The sequence below is a fragment of the Panthera leo genome, chromosome B3, assembly GCF_018350215.1.
Source record: "Panthera leo isolate Ple1 chromosome B3, P.leo_Ple1_pat1.1, whole genome shotgun sequence".
Taxonomy (NCBI): Eukaryota; Metazoa; Chordata; class Mammalia; order Carnivora; family Felidae; genus Panthera; species Panthera leo.
The window spans coordinates 87955023-87975475 of NC_056684.1; the positions used below are offsets into that span (position 1 = coordinate 87955023).

The following is a 20453-nucleotide window of genomic DNA, read 5'->3' on the forward strand; positions in this document are numbered from 1 at the left end:
CTTGCATTCTTTACGTTACCTTTTTATTTTGTTAATTTTTTTTTTTTTGCTGTGAAGTTTTTAGTTTGATATTGTCCACCTTATTTATTTTTACTTTTGTTGCTTGTGCTTTTGATGTCTATAAAGTCCTTTCCAAGACCAGCAATAGCAAGGAGCTTTTCCCCTATGTTTTGTTCTACTTGTGCAGTTTTCCCTTTTCTTGTTTCTGTATTGTTAGACCACTTGCCTCCAAAATGAATGTGCAGTTTTGTGAGGTGTCTTAGGGAGATTTTGCAGAAAATAGATTTGTTTTTGAGAATCTTTAAGCTGTATGATAGAGTGTACTTTGTAGTATGTGTCTCATGCTGTAGTTTGCAATGTTCTCCTTTTTTTTTCCAACCTCCTCCTATCCAGATCACTGTCCAAACACAATTACTTTTTAAAAAATTCTTTTATTGTGTATTTATTTTTGAGATAGAGCATGAGTGGGGGAGGGGCAGAGAGAGAGGGAGACACAGAATCCAAAGCAGGCTCCAGGCTCTGAGCTGTCAGCACAGAGCCCTACCCAGAGCTCAAACGCATTAACTGTGATATCATGACCCGAGTCGAAGTTGGACACTCAACTGACTGAGCCATCGAGACATCCCCAAACACAATTACTTTTATTTTCCTGCTTGTCTATCCTCCAAAATATATTTGTTCACTACTGAGAATAGATTACACAAGATTCTACCTAGCTAGTCCAAATGGTAATGTTGTAGCTAGAAGACCTTCAAAGGTTTTTAGTTAAACTGAGGAAAAACATCTTGTTTTATTTTCTTTAGGATAGAGTGGGGAACTTTATGTTTATTTATTTATTTATTTATTTATTTTGGAGTGGAATGTGAGTCCTTTTAGGTTTATTAGGATTTCTCTAGGGATGATTTTGGGGTAAAGAAAGTGCTGCATACATGAAAGAATGTAAGGATTTTTTTCTGCCCTATAGTCAAGATTTTATCCAAAGATTTTCATTTTAAAAAGGCTTTTAAATATAACTACTAAATAAATAAACAATAATTTAAATAATTAACAATAATTATTAACAATAATTAAACAATAATGTAAATTTCAGAATAAACTAATGTAGCAAGTTGGCAAGTGGGACTTTTCCTGTTCCCTCTGATATGGGGCTGAGGTCTGAGAGCTGAGAACAGAATATATTAATGTCGAGATTCCAAAGTGGGATATAGCTCTGCCTGTGTAGAACTTGTTATGGTCACCGCCCCTGCCAACAAAGCAGTTCTAGGCAGTTCCTTGGATATGGTGGTTCTGTGCAGTTCCATATAATTCTGCCAACTCATTTACAGCTAATTGGAGATTGTTGGATCCAGTGTTCTCTCACTCTAGCTGCAGCCAGGTCAGAAGCCTATAAGATGCTGCCACAAAGGCACTGCCCACATAGGGGCCATGGCCAGTCTCTGGTCAATGAGCTTCTTTCTCTTTTTGATTTTTTTTTCTTTCTTAACAGAAGCTATAGCAATATATTGGCTGTTGGTTACAGGGGCAGAAATCAGAAAAACACAGATAACTAACCGAGTCATATCCAAGTTGAAATTGTAAAATAGCGATCTACCAATTTCTGGTAGAGCTCCCTGAATCCAAGTCTTAAACAAACAACCCCCCCCAAAACCCCTTTTTCATCTGATTAGTTTCTATTTAAGTTTTATATAAACATGTTTTTAAGTATAAGTGAAGTTTAAACTACTGGGAGTAGTGCACATGGTTTGTCAGTTTAACGGGAGACCATTTTTTCTGCTTCCATTCTTCATACATATCTATTTGAAATCCTTATCTGAATGGTTACAGTTGTTGCACCAGTGATTCTATTTGAAGTTTCTGCTATAATTCTTGTCCACTTGAGTTATTGGAACTGACAGCATCTTCTGTTGCTATCATGACTCCTTTAGGCACAAAGCACAGTTAGATTTTCTCTCAGGAAAGGAAGTTTCACTAAGATAGTGTTTATTTTATAGAGTAATAATCTTTTCTTAAATGTTGTTCAACTTCTAAAAAGTGCCACTGCCAAATAAAATCTTCACTTTTAAGGAGAAAACGTGTACTAGACAATCGGGATTTAGTATAGGGTTAATGCTATTGGCTTCTGGTGGCTTTGATGTAAGCTATTAATGTGTGGTTATATAGAAATCTAATAGGTTAAAGAGAGAAAGGCATGTCCACGTGCACATATACACACATACACAGAGAAGGAGGGAGGGATGGAAGGAGAGAGAGAGAAATACCACCTTCTTTTCCAGGTTTATGCTTTCCATCATGAACCTGAGAGAATAATTCAGCCTGCATAAGTAACGGCAGGCCTCACTGAGTTTCTTTTGATTTTCCAGAGAGAAATTGTATTGAAATTCTCATAGTCACTATTACCTCTGCCTAGTAAGTAGATAGTGGGAATGGCCTTCTCTCTCTCCAAGAAAAAGGTTGAGTGTTTGAGTTAGAGGTACAGAATGCTCAAGGAACCCCAGTCTGACATTCTGGCTGTTCTAGTTGAGGACATTTCTTGCTTTTCTTCCTGGTAGCTTTTCTGTCAGGTATCACTGAAGTACCTTTTGACAACCTCTCTCCATGACAGCACTTCTTAGCATTCTTTCTTATAACTGACTCTCATCTTAGAGGCCTTTCTTTAGTGGTTGCAGTTCTTCAGTCTCCAATAGTTCCCAGTAGCAGCTGCTCCCCTGTAGCAGCTGCTCCCCTGTAGCTTCTGGTAGTGTTAACAGCTGATTTGATCCCAGGCCTCTTATTAGTAACTCCTATAGAAACAGTGTCTGTTCTCAGCCTTCCTTTCTAGCCTCAACTCTTACTAGTTCTTACCTTTCTGTTCTCCTTCCTCAGTGAACATATTCATACCAATATGCTTGCAGTTTTTCAAATATGATTCCCTGTTTGATATTCCTGCTCCTCTTCATGTCAGCACCCAACTTGGGCTCAGGTGTTACTTTTTCTATGATTTTCCAGAGCTAATTAGCTGCTACCTCATTTGTGCCCCTCGTATATACTCTAAATCTGTTATAGTATATATAATTCTTTGTTGTTGTTTATGTCTCCTTTGAGTGGGGCAGAAGAAAGCCCTGCCCAAATTGCAGATTCTTGAACAAAATAGTCTTTTAAGCCACTAAATTTTGGGATAATTTGTTATGCAGCCATAGAAACTGAAATAGATTTTGGTATTTGGAAATGGAGAGCCATATAACAGAAACCGAAAAATGTAGCAGTAGCTGAAGCTAAACTAGACAAGACTAGACAGTGGGCAGATGATGGGAGGACTTTGAAGAGACTGTTGGTGGAAGCCTGGGATAGCCCTTAAGGAGGAAGTCAGTGAAGGTTTATTTATTTATTTATTTATTTTTAAAAATATTTGTTTATTTTGAGAGAGAGAGAGAGAGAGAGCAAGTAGGGGAGGGACAGAGAGAGAGAGAGAAAGGCAGAGAATCCCAAGCAAGCTCCATACCATCAGCGCAGATTCCTGACATAGGGCTTGAACTCACAAACCATGAGATCATCACCTGAGCCGAAATCGAGTCGGATGCCCAACTGACTGAGCCACCCAGGTGCTCTGGAAGTCAGTGAAGATTTAAAGGAAAGTAAAAAAAAAAAAAAAAAAAAAAAAAAAAAATCTATCTATCTATCTATCTATCATTAGGTGATATATAATGAAAAGATTATTGATATGTGATAGCAGAAAACTTAGCAATAATGTCACTTATAGTAATGTGGAAAATAGGAAATGTTTTGCATGATGATAATGAATTGCATGATAAAGGTATTTCCAGGGATATTTTCCGGCCGTTTCTTGCTGCTAGTAGTCAAATATGATAGGAGAGAGTGCTATGGTATGAATATGGGTGTCCTCCAAAATTCTTAGATTAAATCCTGGTGCCCAGTGCGATGATATTAACAGTTGGGACCTTTGGGTGGTGCTTAGGTCATGAGTGTGGAACCCTCATAAATGGGATTTTATAATATGTTTTTATAAAAGAGACCCCACAGAGCTGACTGGCCTCTTCCACCATGAAAGAAAACAGTGACAAGTTGTCAGTTTGCAACGTAGAAGGGAGTCTTCAGCAGAACCCAACCATGCTGGCACCCTGATCTTAGGCTTCTAGCTTCTAGAACTATGAGAAATAAGTTTTTGTTGTCCATAAGCCACTCTGGCTTGTAAAGTAGTCTGATCGGGCTAAGAGAGATAAGCTAAGGAAAGAATTGTTAAATATAAAGGAACTAGAATTTACTGAGTTCAAAAATAAAACTCTCTTTTCTAGTTTCTCCAGATGGCAGATAATTCTTAAGAAAAGCCTAATGGAAAAAAAGCTTAAAAAAAAACTTGGAAAAAAAAGTCTAATGGAAAGAGATTCTAGGGTATTGTCAGAAAATTAAGTTTAACAATGAAGCCAAGGGAATGATTATAAAACTCTTTGAGTCCTCTGGAGATTTTAATGTCATGCCTCACAAAGACAATAGTCTCTTTAAGGATCTGAGGACCTGCAATACCTCAGATCTTTATTAAACAAAAGGTTCTCTAAGAATTTTAAGAGCACTGTCCCTCAGGACCTTATAGGAAGCTCAAGGATTTATTTTGAAATTTATGGGTGTGGCTTTTGTGTAACAGAATGGATTATACAATGCTTCACAGGAAGCCCACACAGTTAAAAAAAAAAAAAAAAAAAAAAAAGGCTTTTAGAGAAGTTTTAGGTTCAGGACAAAATCGAGCAGAAAGCAGAGTTCCCAAATACTCTCTGCCCCTCTTGTGCACTGGCGTGGTACATTTGTTAAAAATCAGTGAGCCTGCATTGACACATCATTATTCCTCTTAGTCCATAGTTTACATTAGGGTTCATTCTTGGTGTATTTTCTATGGGTTTGGACAAATGTATAATGACACATATCCATCATTAGAGTATCATACAGAATATTCTTCCTGCCCTAAAAATCCTCTATGCTCTGCCTGTTCATCCAGCCCTCCCCACCAACCCCTGACAAACTAATCTTTTTTTTTTAATTTACATCCAAATTAGCATATAGTGAAGCAATGATTTCAGGAGTAGATTCCTTAGTGCCCCTTACCCATTTAGCCCGTCCCCCCTCCCACAACCCCTCCAGTAACCCTCTGTTCTCCATATTTATGAGCCTCTTATGTTTTGTCCCTCTCCCTGTTTTTATATTATTTTTATTTCCCTTCCTTTATGTTCATCTGTTTTGTCTCTTAAAGTCCTCATATGAGTGAAGTCATATGATATTTGTCTTTCTCTGACTAATTTCACTTAGCATAATACCCTCCAGTTCCATCTACGTAGTTGCAAATGGCAAGATTTCATTCTTTTTGATTGCCGAGTAATACTCCATTTGTGTGTGTGTGTGTGTGTGTGTGTGTGTGTGTGTGTGTGTGTGTATACACCACATCTTCTTTATCCATTCATCCATCGATGGACATTTGGGCTGTTTCCATACTTTGGCTATTGTCGATAGTGCTGCTATAAACATTGGGGTGCACACCTGTATCCCTTGGATAAATACCTAGTAGTGCAATTGCTGGGTCGTAGGGTAGTTCTATTTTTAGTTTTTGAGGAACCTCCATACTGTTTTCCAGACTGGCTGCACCAGCTTGCTTTCCCAACTGACAAACTAATCAACTCTTTACATAGTTCTGCCTCTTCCAGAGTGTCATATAGTTGGAGTCATACAGTACGTAGCCTTGTTAGATTTGCTTCTTTCACTTATTAATATGCATTTAAATTTCTTCCCTGTCTTTACATGGTTTGGTAGCTCATTTCTTTTTAATATTGAATAATATTCTGTTGTCTGCTTGGTTTATCCATTCACCTACTGAAGGACATCTTAGTTGTTTCTAAGGTTTGGCAGTTACGAATAAAGCTGCTGTAAATCGTGTGCAGGTTTTTGTGTGGACCTAAGTTTTTAACTCTTTTGGGTTAATACCAAGGAGTGTGATAGCTGTATTGTATTATAAAAGAATATGTTTAATTTTGTAAGAAACTGTCAAATTGTCTTTTAAAGGGTCTGTACCATTTTCCATTTTCACCCACAATGAATCAGATTTCCTGTTATTCCATATCCTCACCAGCATTCAGTATTGTCAGTTTTCTGGATTTTAGCCATTCTAGTAGGTGTGTAGTAGTATTTTATTTTAATATGTACTTTCTTAATAACATGATGTTCAGTGTCTTTTTATATGGTTATTTGCCATCTGTGTATCTTCTTTGTTAGATGTTTATTGATATCTCTTGCTCATTTTTTAATCTGGTCATTCATTTTCTGACTGTTGAGTTTTAAGAATTCTTCATATATTTTAGGTAACAGTCCTTTATTAGATATGTCTTTTGCAAATATCTTCTCTGAGTCTGTGGCTTGCTTTCTCATTCTCTTGATCCACAAGTCTTTAAAAGTCTTATATTAATTTATACTGGAAGGCACAGAGATAGTACAAAATGAAAAGAGGCCTTTGGATCTCAAACTTCTACAGACAAGAAGCATGCCAAGAACATGGCTATTTACCATGAAACCTACAGCCCAGAGTGGGGAGAGATGAGCCACAGTAAACCATTCCCATCAGTACAACTGACCCCTAGTTGAGGAACTAGCAGCATATGCCCAACTGAGTTTCAAACTTTTAATGGACTTAGGCCTGCTCCACCATTGTGTATTCATGTTTGTGGAGACAGATAACTTCTCTTTTTTTGTGTATAGCTCTTCACATCAAGAGGAACTGTACTCAGGGGCTATTAAGGAACTGTTCAGGCTGGACTTCCAGCCTGAGCCTGATAATGTGGATATTGAGGAAAGGAATGAGTATATTTTTTGCATGTTGGAAGGATGTGAACTGCTGTGGCCAGAAGGTGGACTGTGGCGTACGGTATTTTTGAAGATTGGTTTCGACAATATTTGTGGTCCCACATGCTTTTCTAGAACCATGCCACTGAGTTTATTTCCCTTGCTTTTGAACCTGGGCTGGACTTTGAACTGATTAATAGAATGTGGAAGAGGTAATACCTTATGACTTTCAAGGAAGCCTAGGTCATAAAAGGTGATAGTGTTTCTGTCTGACTGTCAGGATCTTACCTTTGGAACCTAGCCACCATAGAGTAAGGAAGCCTAGGCCACATAGAGAGGCTATGTGGAGATACTCTGGCACCAGCCAAGGTTTCATCTGACAACATCAGCCACCAAACGTGTTAGTAAATGAGGCTTTATTTAAATTCATTCCCTAGCCTTTGAGCCACCCCAGTTGATGCTAAGTGGTGTAGAGACAAGCTATATCCTTTGTGTCCTGTTTAAATTGCAGATTCATGAGCAAAGTAAGTAGTTTCTTGGTCAGTAAGTATTAGGGTTATTATTTTTTATATAGTCATAGAAACTTAAATAATTAGAAAGGTAATAGTTTTGGGTTTTTTTTTTAAATTAAGTTTTGGTAATAAAGTTTTACTGGCTTTATGAAATGAATTGGGAAACATTTCATCTTTTATTTGGTATGGAATAATTTATTTTTTTTCAAAAAATGTTTTAATTTTAGTTAATAGATTTCAGTGGTAGAATTCAGTGATTCATCATTTACATACAACACCCCATGTTCATCACAATAAATGCCCTCCTTAATACCCATCACCCATCTAGCCCATCTCCCACCCACCTCCCTCCATCGACCTTCAGTTTGTTCTCTGTCGTTAAGAGTCTCTTGTGTTTCATTTCTTTCTTCTCTCCCCCCCTTCCTGTATGTACATCTGTTTTGTTTCTGAACTTCCAAATATAAGTGATATTATATGATATTTGTCTTTTTCTGATTGACTTATTTCGCTTAGCATGATACATTCTAGCTCTGTCCACGTTGTTGCAAATGGCAAGGTTTCATTCTTTTTGACGACTAATATTCCATTGTATGTGTATGTGTGTATATACATATACCACGTCTTCTTTATCCACTCATCAGTCGATGGGCATTTGGACTCTTTCCATAGTTTGGCTATTTGGCTATTGTTGATAATGTTGCTATAAACATTGGGGTCCATGTTCCCCTTTGCATCTGTATTTTTATATCCTTTGGGTAAATACCTAATAGTGCAATTGCTGGATTATAAGGTAGTTATATTTTTAGCTTTTTGAGGAATCTCCGTAGTGTTCTCCATGCACCTGTTTGCATTCCCACCAGCATTACATGAGGGTTTCCTTTTCAATATGGAAAAATTTAAATAACATTGTAATTATTCCTTAACTGTTAGAATTCACATTTAAAGGTATTTTGGGTGTGTTATTTAAAATAATAGTCACCTTTCCAGTCTCTTTTTTGGTAATTAGTTTGGGGTTTCTATTTGGTTTAATTTGGTTTGTGTTTTCTTGGAAATCATACATTTCTTCTAATCTTGCTAACATTTGTTTTGCTTTATATTCTTAAGCAGTTAAAAAAAACATATTTTGAAATTATCAATTTTCCTTTTTTTCTGTATCACCAGGTATACCTGTTACTTTTATTCATTCTTTATATTTTCTTTCAGCTAATTTTGTGCTTTTTTAAAAAAAAAATTTTAATGTTTATTTATTTTGGAGACAGAGCACAAGAGGGGGAGGGGCAGAGAGAGCCGGAGAGAGAGTCTGAGGCAGGCTGCAGGCTCTGAGCTGTCAGCACAGAGCCCGATGCGGGGCTTGAACCCACGAATTATGAAATCATGACCTGAGCCAAAGTTGGACACCCAACTGACTGAGCCACCCAGGTGCCCCTGTGCCTTTTTTTTTTTTTTTAATCCTTAAGATAAATATAGCATTCCTGCTATTATAGTCATTTGTCTTCATAATGAAAGAGTTTAGGGACATAACTTTTTATGCTTTTGCATAAAATATGCATAAAATATGGCTTTTGCTGTGTTCCATAAATTTTTATGTATTTACCTTTTCATTAATTTCTAGGGAGTTTTGTGATTTTTCTCTTTGTTCAAGAATTTTTAAGTCATTAAGATGTTTCAAATCATTTAACAATTATTTTTAGTATTATTGAATTATCGATGACTGGACTGTAACATATTTACTTTTAAATGTTTGTTATAGTTTGCTCTGTGGAAATTTCTATAAAACTGTGAACATATTAAAATGTAAATTCTCTCACTGGGAGAAGTAAGACTCCATATTGTCTTAGTTTAGACTCTTCTAAGAAAGACGCAGCCTCACCTTTTGAAACCATTCTGTCTCCTGGGCTCTTTCACTCTGTGCTTGTCATGGAAGTGGCAGCTCTGATGATCTTTGATTTACCTTGGCAGTGGGTGGTGGTGGTGTTATTCTTTCCTTATCTGGAAGAACAGCACCTGGCTTCTGTTGAGATGGATGTTTTAGGTCTGTGGTTCCTACTTGTATTAATCTCCTTATCAAATGGTCACTTTGCTATACCTTTAGTGTCCTCTTCCAAAAACAGTTTCTCATTTTCCAAACCTTTAAGTTCTACTTCCTTTTTTTTTTTTTTTTGCTTGACAATTCTGTCTTATTATTATTTCTCTCTCCTCGAATTTAACCATAAGTGGTGAGGAAGAACCAGGCCACTCCATCAACACTTTGCTTAAGATATCCTCAGGGAAATACCCAGTTTCATTGCTTTCAAGTTCTGCCTTCCACAAAACACTAAAACATTAACACAATTCAGCCAAGTTCTTTGCTACTTTATAGTAAGGATCATCTTTTCTTTAGTTTCCAATAACATGTTCCTCATTTCTGTCTGAAACCTAATCATAGTGGGCTTTATGGTTCATATTTCTACTAGCATTCTGCTCAGAATTATTTAAATGTATATTTTTAAATCTTTATTAATTTTTGAGAGAGTGTGAGTGGGGGAAGGGACAGAGAGAGAGGGAGAGAATCCTAAGCAAGCTCCGTGCTGTCAGCACAGAGCCTGATGCGGGGCTTGAACTTGTGAACCATGACATCATGAACTGAGCTGAAATCAGACCCTCAACCACTGAGCCACCCAGGTGCCTCAGAATTATTTATTTTCTAAGAAGACTGAGGTTTTCTCTTCAGCTCTTCTCTTTTCTTTCTGCGCCCTCACCAGAATTACCCTTTAATGCTCCTATTTCGAGTATGCATCTCTAAACTTTTTCAGCCTCTATCCATTATCCAGTACCAAAGCCACTTGCACATTATTAGGCATTTGTTGTAGTAGCACCCCACTCTCAGTTCCAAAATCTGTAGCAGTCCAGATTCTCCAGAGAAACAGAACCTGTGGAGGTTGAGAATTCCCACAATCTGCTGCCTGAAGCTGGAGACTCAAGAAAGCCAGTGGAGTAATCCATTCTAAATTTGAAAGCCTGAGAACCAGAGGAGATAGTGGTGTAAATCCCAATCTAAGGTGAGGAGAAGGCAAGATGAGATGTCTCAGCTCAAATGATGAAGCAGGAAAAAAGGGGGAAATTCCTCCTTCCTCCACCTTTTATTCTATGTAGACTCTCCATAGATTAGATAATACCCACCCACATTGAGAAAGACAGTCCACTGAGTCTGCCAGTTCAAATGCTAATCTCTGGAAACGGCTGCACTCAGAAATAATGTTTCCTGTGGGTACCCTATAGCCAGTCAAGTTTACACATAAAATTAACCAATACACACACACACACACACACATACACACACACACACACACACGAAAATCTTTGAAATAAAACTTCAGTAGATGAATTTAAGGAGACTTACCCTGGGGATCTCCCTGAATTACTGGGTTGGAAAAATCAAGAGGAAGAAATACCTAAAAACTAAAAACAAATACATGCAAAAAGATACATTGGGACAGAGGCATTCACTTAAAGACTCATTTTTCACATAGTATTTCTATGGAAATTACTGGAACTTGTGCATTATCAAAATAATGACGTAAACCAAGGGAGAAGAAAACAAAATTGAGCAAATAGAATCTTAACACAAAAGAGAGGCATAAAAATTTACCTAATATTGGTGGAGAGAGATTCTAAATGACAGCTGTGCATCAGGCCTGGAAATAAATCAGTTTAGGTTGAAATAGGTCAGAAGGCTCAAAAAGACTTCTTCAAGAAGATGAAATTAATGAAATACCTAATAGGTTTGAGTGTATTGAGAAAATATTTACACAAGTTCTGGAGAATATGGGATGAATATATATATATATATATATATATATATATATATATATATACACACACACACACACATATATATATATATATGTATAAAATATACAGGAAAGCAAAAAACGAAAAAATAATTTTTAACTAGGGAAAATAATTGTAATAAATTTTATGTAGTAAACTATTGATAAATACTATATCAGTAGTATTTACATAGTCAATATAAACAATGGATATTTATCTAAACAATGAATATGTGTCCTATTGCATCCATCCTGTAGTATTGATATTACAGCCCTTGAGAAGATCTGGTTAGTGGGTGGGGGCAGCATGGAGGAGAAAGATTGGGTAGGGAAAAATAATGGATTTTGATCTATCATTATGATAAGATTTCAGAAAACCAAGGAGCCTGTGTGTGTGTGTGTGTGTGTGTGTGTGTGTGTGTGTGTGAGTGTGAGATAAAAATATATTTCTCACTGTATACATTGGGGGAGAGTGCCCTGGTCCTTATGAAAATCCAGGACAGTGCATGCTGATAATTTCTACTATCATCTTCGCATGTGCGTACATGTGGTTGTATGTGAAAGAGAACTACATTCTCATCTTTTGTAATAAATGTTATTAGTAGGTATTAGCTTATAATTAAAAGTCACTAAGAATGTAAGATTATAAGAATTTATTTAGAGACTGGGGATAAAGACTAAAGAGCAGAAAGAGTTGAAAGCAATTGCTTCGGGAGTGAGCAATTTGAAATGTGTGGGCCCTAATGTTTTTCATAAAAAGTCTTAAAAAGTTTTAAAATTTATTTATTTACTTATTTGGAGAGAGAAAGTGCAAGTGGGGAAAGGGAGAAAGAGAAAATAGTAAGACCTCATGTCAGAAGAAAGATCTAAGTTTGCATCTTGAAGGATACCCTAATCCCTCACACCAACCCAAATTTTAATTAAGGTTGATAAGAAAAACTGGTATTATGTTTATCCCTATAAAATTTTCAAACTCTAAGGATAATGATAAAATCTTACTGGATTCTATGCAGAAAAAAGAAGTTACTTGCAAAGGAAAAAAAAAAATCAGACTGAGATTGAGTTTCCTGTGTGCAACTTTGGAGACTAGATGCTGGTAGGATAATGTGAATGGACTAGTGAGGGAATTATATCCCATGAATCCTATAGTAGGCTAAACTGTCAGTTACTTCTCAGGGAGAAAGATAGTTGCAGATGTGTGAGGATTCAGAGAGTAGAGAAGTCTTAAGGAAATATACTAGCAAAAGTGAATAGGAACTGTAGGATATGAGAAGATAAAAAAGAGAGCAAATAGTGGTAAACGGTAAAGTTGACAGTATACACACATGGTTCAATCTCATTGGGTAATGACAGACTTGGAAAATGCTTACTGTAAGTTCTAAAGAAGTATTCTGATTTCTCCAGCTGTCAACTTGAAGATTTTCAAAATAAAAATTTGAAAGGCTTTTACCTAGGTTCAACAATTTCTTTTATAGTATTTCTCTTCTAATTCAGGAATACTACTTTAGAAATGGCTAATTCCAGGGCAGGGAACATGTAATGTGAACCTGCTTTGTTTTAACATGCCAGAAAGCAAGGAATTGCTCAAAGATGAACGGGAACATGTCAAAAGGGCAGAGAGTGCATGCAGAAGATCTATTTGGGGGTACTTTTGAGAAAAACACCCATAAGGGAGTAAATAAAGCAGGATTGCAAGAGAGAGTTGTTGAACTGTGATGCAGTTCATCTTCTAAATGGGGAGCTCTGGACCTGAGATGGCTCTTTAGAGTTGTCCTGAATTGAGGCAACGGGGTTGGCCCTTATACCTCTCATGGTCCATTTATTTGATGTGAGCTTCTATTTGACGTGAGAAAGCTCCCTTCAATTGAGGACAGTTTCTGGGGAGATGCCATTTGTGAGCTGCTGCATACAGTATTCTCACTGTATACATTGGGGGAGAGTGCCCTGCTCCTTATGAAAATCCAGGACAGTGCATGCTGATAATTTCTACTATCATCTGTTTGCTTCATATGATAAGTTTGCCTCATCTGGGAATAGCTTCTCTAGGATTATGGTTGGTCTCTTTCTGGAAATAGTAGTGGTAGGTAAGTAGGACTTAACTCTTTAACTCCAGGCTTTCTTGGTACAGCTAGTCTTGGGACCACAACTAATAATTCATTATATCCTTCTGCTACCAATTCTAAATCTCCCCTTACTTTTGGCCAATACCTCTGCTGGTCTAGGCAGATAACCTGAGGTCATTGAGTCCCTTATACCTGAGAGGTTCTGAGGCCTAGTCATCATGCTCACTATAGTCTCCAGACTGTGGCTGTTGTATCTGTCCATTTGTTGTGAAAACTGGGCAAAAGAGTGTGAAGAGATACCTTTCATATATACTTTTCATATGACAAACATGTTTGTCATCTTGGTGATAAAAATATATTTCCTTGCACTTTTGTAATAGAAGTCCTACCTCTTCCTGATGACCAAAATCTGTCACTCCTGCCAGATTGGTGACTCCTTTCCTTGCCCTATGGTCTCTTGGCCCAAGGTGTTTGAAGTGACCAGGTGGAGGTTGTAACTTAAAGTTTAATGGACTGTGTCCCTTGATAAGAACAGGACCTCTAGGTTCTTAGAACCTAGCATTGCTGGGAAGGGAAATCTAAATTGCTAAATGGGTCACTGGGAATGATAGGAAGTGAGGCCATTTCTGCCTCCCCCACTTTGTTTCCTGGCTGCATGTATTTTATAACAGGTGTGGCCCCACATAATGGTTATTGATTTAGAGTGTAACTGCATCTTGGAGGAGGGTGGATACTATCCTCATGATATCACCTCCAAAGGGGTGCTTCAGCCATGCCTTTAGAATGGCTTTGCTCTTAGCCTGGCAGCTTCTGAATGTTGCAGTATGTGATAGGACCAGTAGATCCCATGATCTTTGCTTATATCCTTTACTATAAAGAGGATCCCTTGGTCTGAAGTAATATTATATTGGATGTAGTTAGAATGGACCTGAAATGTTGTTAGCTCTCAGGAAGTGGTGCTAAGGCCTTATGGTCAGGAAGGGCAAATCCTACTGGTCAGGAAAGGCACATACTACCAATATGTGTTGATTCTTATCAGGGTGAATCACTGTGCCTTCCAGAGTGCAAAGGGTCCAATGTAATCAATTGACACTAAGTGCCTGGTTGATCTCTTTGAGGGAATGTGCCATACTGGGGGGGCACAGCTTTGGTCTCTGTTATTGGCAGGTTAGATAATCTGCAGTAGTAATTGGATCTGCCTGGGTGAGAAGGAGCCCATATTGTTGGGTCCTTGTGTAATGTTCATCCCTGCCACCATGGCTACTTTGTCCATTACGCCAGCACTAAGGGGACAGTGGCAGAAGCTACAAGATATCAGTTGGTTAGTATTCTGTATACTTGGTTGTTTCGTGCCTCTTTTGTGGTAGGTGTTCTCTGTGGGTATTAATATGTGATACAAACATCTGTACCCTTTGTGTCTACTCCCACAAGCCCATCCTCATGCCCTGTCCCCAGGAAAACCAGTTAAGAGACTTTGTAATATTTTATTTAAAAAACTTTTAAAATGTTTATTATATTTTTGAGACAGACACGCGCACGCACCCACACACACACACACACACACACACACACACACACACACTCACACACACAGAATCTGAAGCAGGCTCCAGGCTCTGAGCTGTCAGCACAGAGCCTATTGCGGGCTTGAACTCAAGAACCGTGAGATCATGATCTTAGCCCAAGTCAGCATTTACCCGACTGAGCCACCCAAGTGCCCCGAGACTTTATAATGTTTTAGATGGGAGTTAAAGAGGTCCTGAGTTAGTAGAATGGCAGTGAGAATATAAATAAACATATCTGAGCAGTGTTTCAGGTTAGGTTTCTGACAGTTTGGAGACTCCAAAGTTTTCAATGTGATTGATTAGGAGGATCAGAAATTCATTTTAATGATTCAAAGGATTCAGGAAAAAGTTGGTCTGTAGGTGGGAGAGATACATTTTGTTTCTGGCCACCAGACTTAGAAATCCTGGTCTGGGGGTGCCTGGGTGACTCAGTTGTTTGAGTGTACAACTCTTAATTTTGGCTCAGGTCATGATCTCACCGTTCATGAGTTCAGGCTCTGTGGTGACAGCACAGGCCTGTTTGGGATTCTCTGTCTCCCTGTCTCTGCCCTTCCCTCTCTCTCTCTCAAAAATAAATAAACAAACAAACAAATATTTTTTAAAAAGTCCTAAAAAACAAAAAGAAAAAAAAGCAGTCCTGATCTGGAACTCAAGCAAGAAGTCAGAATTAGAGACATAAATGTAGCCATGTCATAAGTCTACCCATTTCATAACTCATAACTACAGTGAAGAGTTTATTTGCTATCAACAGCTCTGATATACCATTTGTGGTCCTCAACCTGTTCCCTGGGGGAATGAGTGTATGAGGGAGCAAACAAATAACAGCAGCAAAAATTACAAGGAAATTGTTTTAATCAGGTTTAAAACTTAGGCTCATGTAAGAATTAAAAAAATTCCTTTCAACAGTGCTTAATGTTTTAATATAACTGCTCAGGGTCTCTGTTAGCTTTTCACTTTAAGATAGCATCTGGGTTTGTGGTGGAGAGGTGGCTTCTATGATCTCATTGCTTGAAGAAGTCAGAATTTTTAGATTCATGTACTGTCTCAAGGCTCCTCTGGTTGCCGTGGTGATGTCCTTTGTTGTTCCTGCTGCTCTCCCTGTCAGCATTTGGACTCTTCTCCTGCAGTTTGGTCAGAGCCTAATGATGTTTCTTGGCTGACATGGCTGTTGGTGTTAGAGAGCTGGCCAGAAGTTAGAGACAACTCAGCTTAGGTAGCTTACTCTGAGACATGATCGTCACCCAGACTCAGAAACCTCAACTGGCAAGTTCCGTAGCTAGATGCTTTGGGGCTGACCTATGCCAACCTTGGGAAAGCTGAACTCAGAGGCTTTTTCTGACAAAGCTCAGAAATTTATTTTGATACTTTCTTGTCCATTTGCCCTTTTAATTTATTTAGTATCTGTCACTATCCACCCTTCCCTTCCAACACACATGCACACTAGAATATCAATAAATGATAATGGGGATCTTGTCAGTTCTTGTTCATTGCTAAATCACAAGCTCCAAGGAACGAAGTACTGGTCACATGGTTGACCATTAATAGGTCTTTGCCAAGTCAATGAGGACATAAATAATGGATGAAATCCCTAAGGAAGTGTATGTCACATGAGACCGAGATGAGGACTAATCTGTTTAGTACATCTTCTACCTTCTATTTTAGAGGTAGATGGCAGATGAGGTTCCAGGGAAGGAAACTGATAACTGATCAGGAGAAGTATGAAGAGGATGGAGTGCAGAAGAGTGGGAGAACCGTGTGTTGGTAAAGAGCAATAATCACTTTTGTCAAAGGCTTCAGAAATAGAGTAGGAGTAACTGAGTTTGACAACTGGGGAGTTATTGGTCATTTTGGGGAAACTGCAAACACATGAATCTGGGAGAACTCAGATTTCAAGGAATTGTGCCATAAAAGGGAGAAGAGAATTGTAGCAGTAAGTAAAATCTTTTGTGAAGGTTAACAGTGAAAGTAAGAAGAGATGAAGATACGTCACTGGGATCTTCAGAAACAGGACTCATGAAGAGTTTTTTAATATATAGGGAGGAACTGGTGCAGGAAAAGGAGAAAGACTAAAGAAAGGTGGTTTATGAATTAAGGTCTCAGAACTTAACTGGGAAAGGATGAGATCAACCTTAGAAAGGAAGACAAGAAAGAAAGAAGAATGAATGGTAAATGGAACATCTGATGCAAATGGGAAGAACATAAAGTAATTTACATCAGATTTTGCTTAGGTAAGGTGTCCAGGTTATCTGCTAACAGTGCATGTGCGCAGAGCCCTGTGAAACATTGTGAAACAGGGCCAGGTCATAAGGCTGACCCTTCTTTTGCACATTCTTCGACCCTATCTTGACTGAAGGTGAGTGGCCATATTCCCTGGAAATGCCTTCCCAGAGAATTTTGAAGGCGGGAGTTCTTTAGTTTTTGTTCATACTCAGATAGACTTAGTTGAGAGCCAATTATCTTTCCCCATAGGGAAATTAATTTCCAAGGAGATATCTGGGTGCTCTCGGGTTCCCTAGAATTTATACGAGGATCTCAATAGATCCCAAACTCAACTCTCTGATCCTGGGTTATGTAACTAATATGGATAATTCAAGTAATACAAGCTTCAGATTCCTTTGTACCCTAGCAATGCTGACTCATTATCAAATAAAATGTATTTACTCTGAGTGTTTCTTTTTACTTGATTTTCTTAAGAGCTGATGACAGAGTCCACTAATATCCTATTTTAGATTATCCTATGATAATCAAGAGTTAATGCATTTATATGCTGATGGGAAAATTATGTGGTAACATAACTTCCTATTTGTTCTTTACTGATTTCATATATATGGATTTTGTAAAAATGTGTTTTTTTGGACAAGGTAAAAGTTACACAAAGAAGTACATAATGTGCACTTTTAGAGTTAAAATGTGTATTTAAAATTGTTTTGAATTAATAAAAATTTTATAGAGTGGTGCTTGCCTTTCTTGTGCTTTTTAATTGTCACTAATTTTTTCATTTATCATATATTAGCTGTAATGTGCAGATTCTGTTCCAGATACTGGGGATATAAATGTGGAAGAGATACAGTATTTAAATTTTAAGGAGTTTATGGTCTGGTTATGGGAGACAGACAATTGTAATAAAGTAAGTACAGTAGTATGTGCTAAGAAAGAAATGTGTACAGGGTGGAGTAGGGCCCAAGGGAGGGAGTAGTCAATTTCTGTCTCAGAAGGATGGGAATCTACCGTCAAGAAAGATTATACTGATGAAATGATGGCCGAATCCTGAAAGGTAAGAAGGCGCTTTTGTTAAGTTTGCCATTAGATAATATAAAGTCTTTGAGGACTAGGAATCTCCTACAAGTTTGTGTTTGAGCACAAAGGAAGAATTTGCCAGTAAATGAAAGACTCTAAAGTTACCCAATTCTCTAAGGTTTGCAAGTTTAAAACTATTGTAAAAGGTATTTTTTACAATTACCAGTAGGTGGCAGTGTTACCCCATGAAAAGAGACTGCTCACCAAAAGTTGAAGATGACTCTTCAGTTTCCAAACCTGACAATGAGGGTTTTCTGGGTTAAAAATGGATGAGAAAAAAAGTGAGTTTGAAATTTTTTTTCCTCTGCAGGCAAGTTTTAACTTAAATAAGCCAATGTCTGCCCTCTCCACTTCCCATTCATCCTGAGCCCTAGAGATTTCCATAAAATTGACTTGGACACCTCTCATTCCAAGGCCTGTGGGAGTCTAAAGCCCTCCTCAGGATTTCTGCACTCCATTGACCCAGAAACAAAACTGAGCTCTCTGCCTAAAAGCCCGTTCACATTAAACATTCATGACTTTAAGAGCCTTTAGTGAAGATTTGGAGAAAGGATAGCAAGCTGAGTTTCTATAACAGCAATGCAAACCTCAAATGAATCAGGCAGCCTCTCAGGTCTCAAAATGTCCTTTGGCCACCCACCACCATGGGGTTTTATTGAATTCTTTTGTTTCAGCTTTTATCTAGTTGGTTCCTCTTTCTCCCTTCTTGGCCCTGGACTTCAGATTCTTTTCCCTCTTTCTGTTAAGCTTTCCTTCATATTTCCCTGCCCTCTTTCCCTTCCCTCTCCCTCTGCCTCCTTCTCTCTTCCTGTCTTACCCCTACCTCCAAACCTATCAAGGTGCTCTACAGTAGAGGGCTCTTCACTCAGTGTGATCCCCTTCCTTTGAAGGCAGTAGTGGCAGTTTATTACCCTGAAACAGAAACCAAACCCTCCGTTTTCAAGTGTAATAAAAATACTTAAAAAAAAAAACACACCTTGCAGATATTTTTTAAAAAACTTCCCTCATGGTTTTCAGCTAGTGGTTGCAGGTTTTTCTGTAGCAGGGTGATATTAAATGAGCTTTTTGGGGCGCCTGGGTGGCTCAGTTAAGCAACCGACTTCGGCTCAGGTCATGATCTTACAGTTTGTGAGTTCAAGCCCTGCGTTGGGCTCTGTGCTGGCAGCTCAGAGCCTGGAGCCTACTTCAGATTCTATGTCTCCCCCTCTCTCTACCCCTCCCCTGCTCACGCTCTGTGTCTCTCTGTCTCTCAATAATAAATAAACGTTAAAAAAAAATAAAAAAAGCTTTTTAATGTTCTTTCCTCCCTGTCCTCCATATGCATAGAAAATAAATCTCACTCCTTCATCATCTATCATATTTGTATTATTTGCTGCTGATGTTTTATTTTTTCCATAGAGTTATCTGTGTAACTCATTGTGATCCCAGAATTGGTACCACTGTGCAAATTGATTGGTCTGTAGGGGACCATTCCCTCCCCACCAACCAAACTTTCATGAAAATTTTGAATATAAAGAAAATTTGAAAGAATTGTTGAAAGAACCTATTACCTAGAGTCTGATTCTTAACATAGTATTATATTTGCCTTCTATCCATCCATCTTATTTTTGATATATTGCAAAGTAAGTTGCAGACATAAGTATACTTTACTCCTAGATATTTCAGCATGCATATAATTAACTGGAGTTTAATATTTATTTTCAGTTTATGTATGTTGGGTAAAATTTATGTCACAGCGATATCCAAATCTCAAGTGTACAATTAGATCAGTTTTGACTGATACAAAAGCCAGGGTTACCCAAAGCCCTATCAAGATACAGAAAATTTCCATAGAGGAATTATTTGGTTGTTTTTCCACACAGAGGGAGTATAAAATGGTTAAATTCTAGACTTTTTTTAGGTCTGCATAAACTGTTGGGAGGGAATTACTTATTGTAGTCAAAGGGATTTTCACTGAGTTTTATTTTGTAGGTGTAGAAACACATCTCAGATTAAGGTCTGCATCTGTGCCTTTTTTTGTTTCAGTGTGATCTCTGTGATAGAAGTAAGCAGGAACAGTCAGAAGTGAAATGGTCAGTGCCTGTGAATTAAGAGCAAGAACTTGGTTTATTTATTTTTTAATGTATCTCAACTACTTGGAATGCTTTATACCTTTGGCATTCAATAAATATCTGTTGTCTGTAGACTATCTGCTACAAAAACTTACTGGATCTATTTTATAGCTATTGTTTGTTCACCTAGAAAATAATCATGGGATCATAGAAGTCAAAGCCACAGAAAGTGTCACACATCTTCCTCAGCTGTTCATCAGTCACTACTTGAAATAGGGTTAAAGGTAGAGGATGTGATACTAAGAGCCTTTCAAGGACACAGAGGTGAGGAAAGAAGGGTAGC

At 37.9% G+C, this 20453-nt stretch overlaps 1 long non-coding RNA gene across 1 annotated transcript in view; it reads left to right on the forward strand.

Annotated features, from left to right (window-relative positions):
• LOC122222490 overlaps nt 1–20253 on the forward strand; it is a 44390-nt gene extending 24137 nt beyond the window's left edge. The window contains exons 2-3 of the long non-coding RNA XR_006203784.1: nt 18226–18340; nt 20085–20253. This is a non-coding gene — a long non-coding RNA (uncharacterized LOC122222490). The remainder of the gene's footprint in view (nt 1–18225; nt 18341–20084) is intronic.
• Nucleotides 20254–20453: the final 200 nt, after the last annotated feature.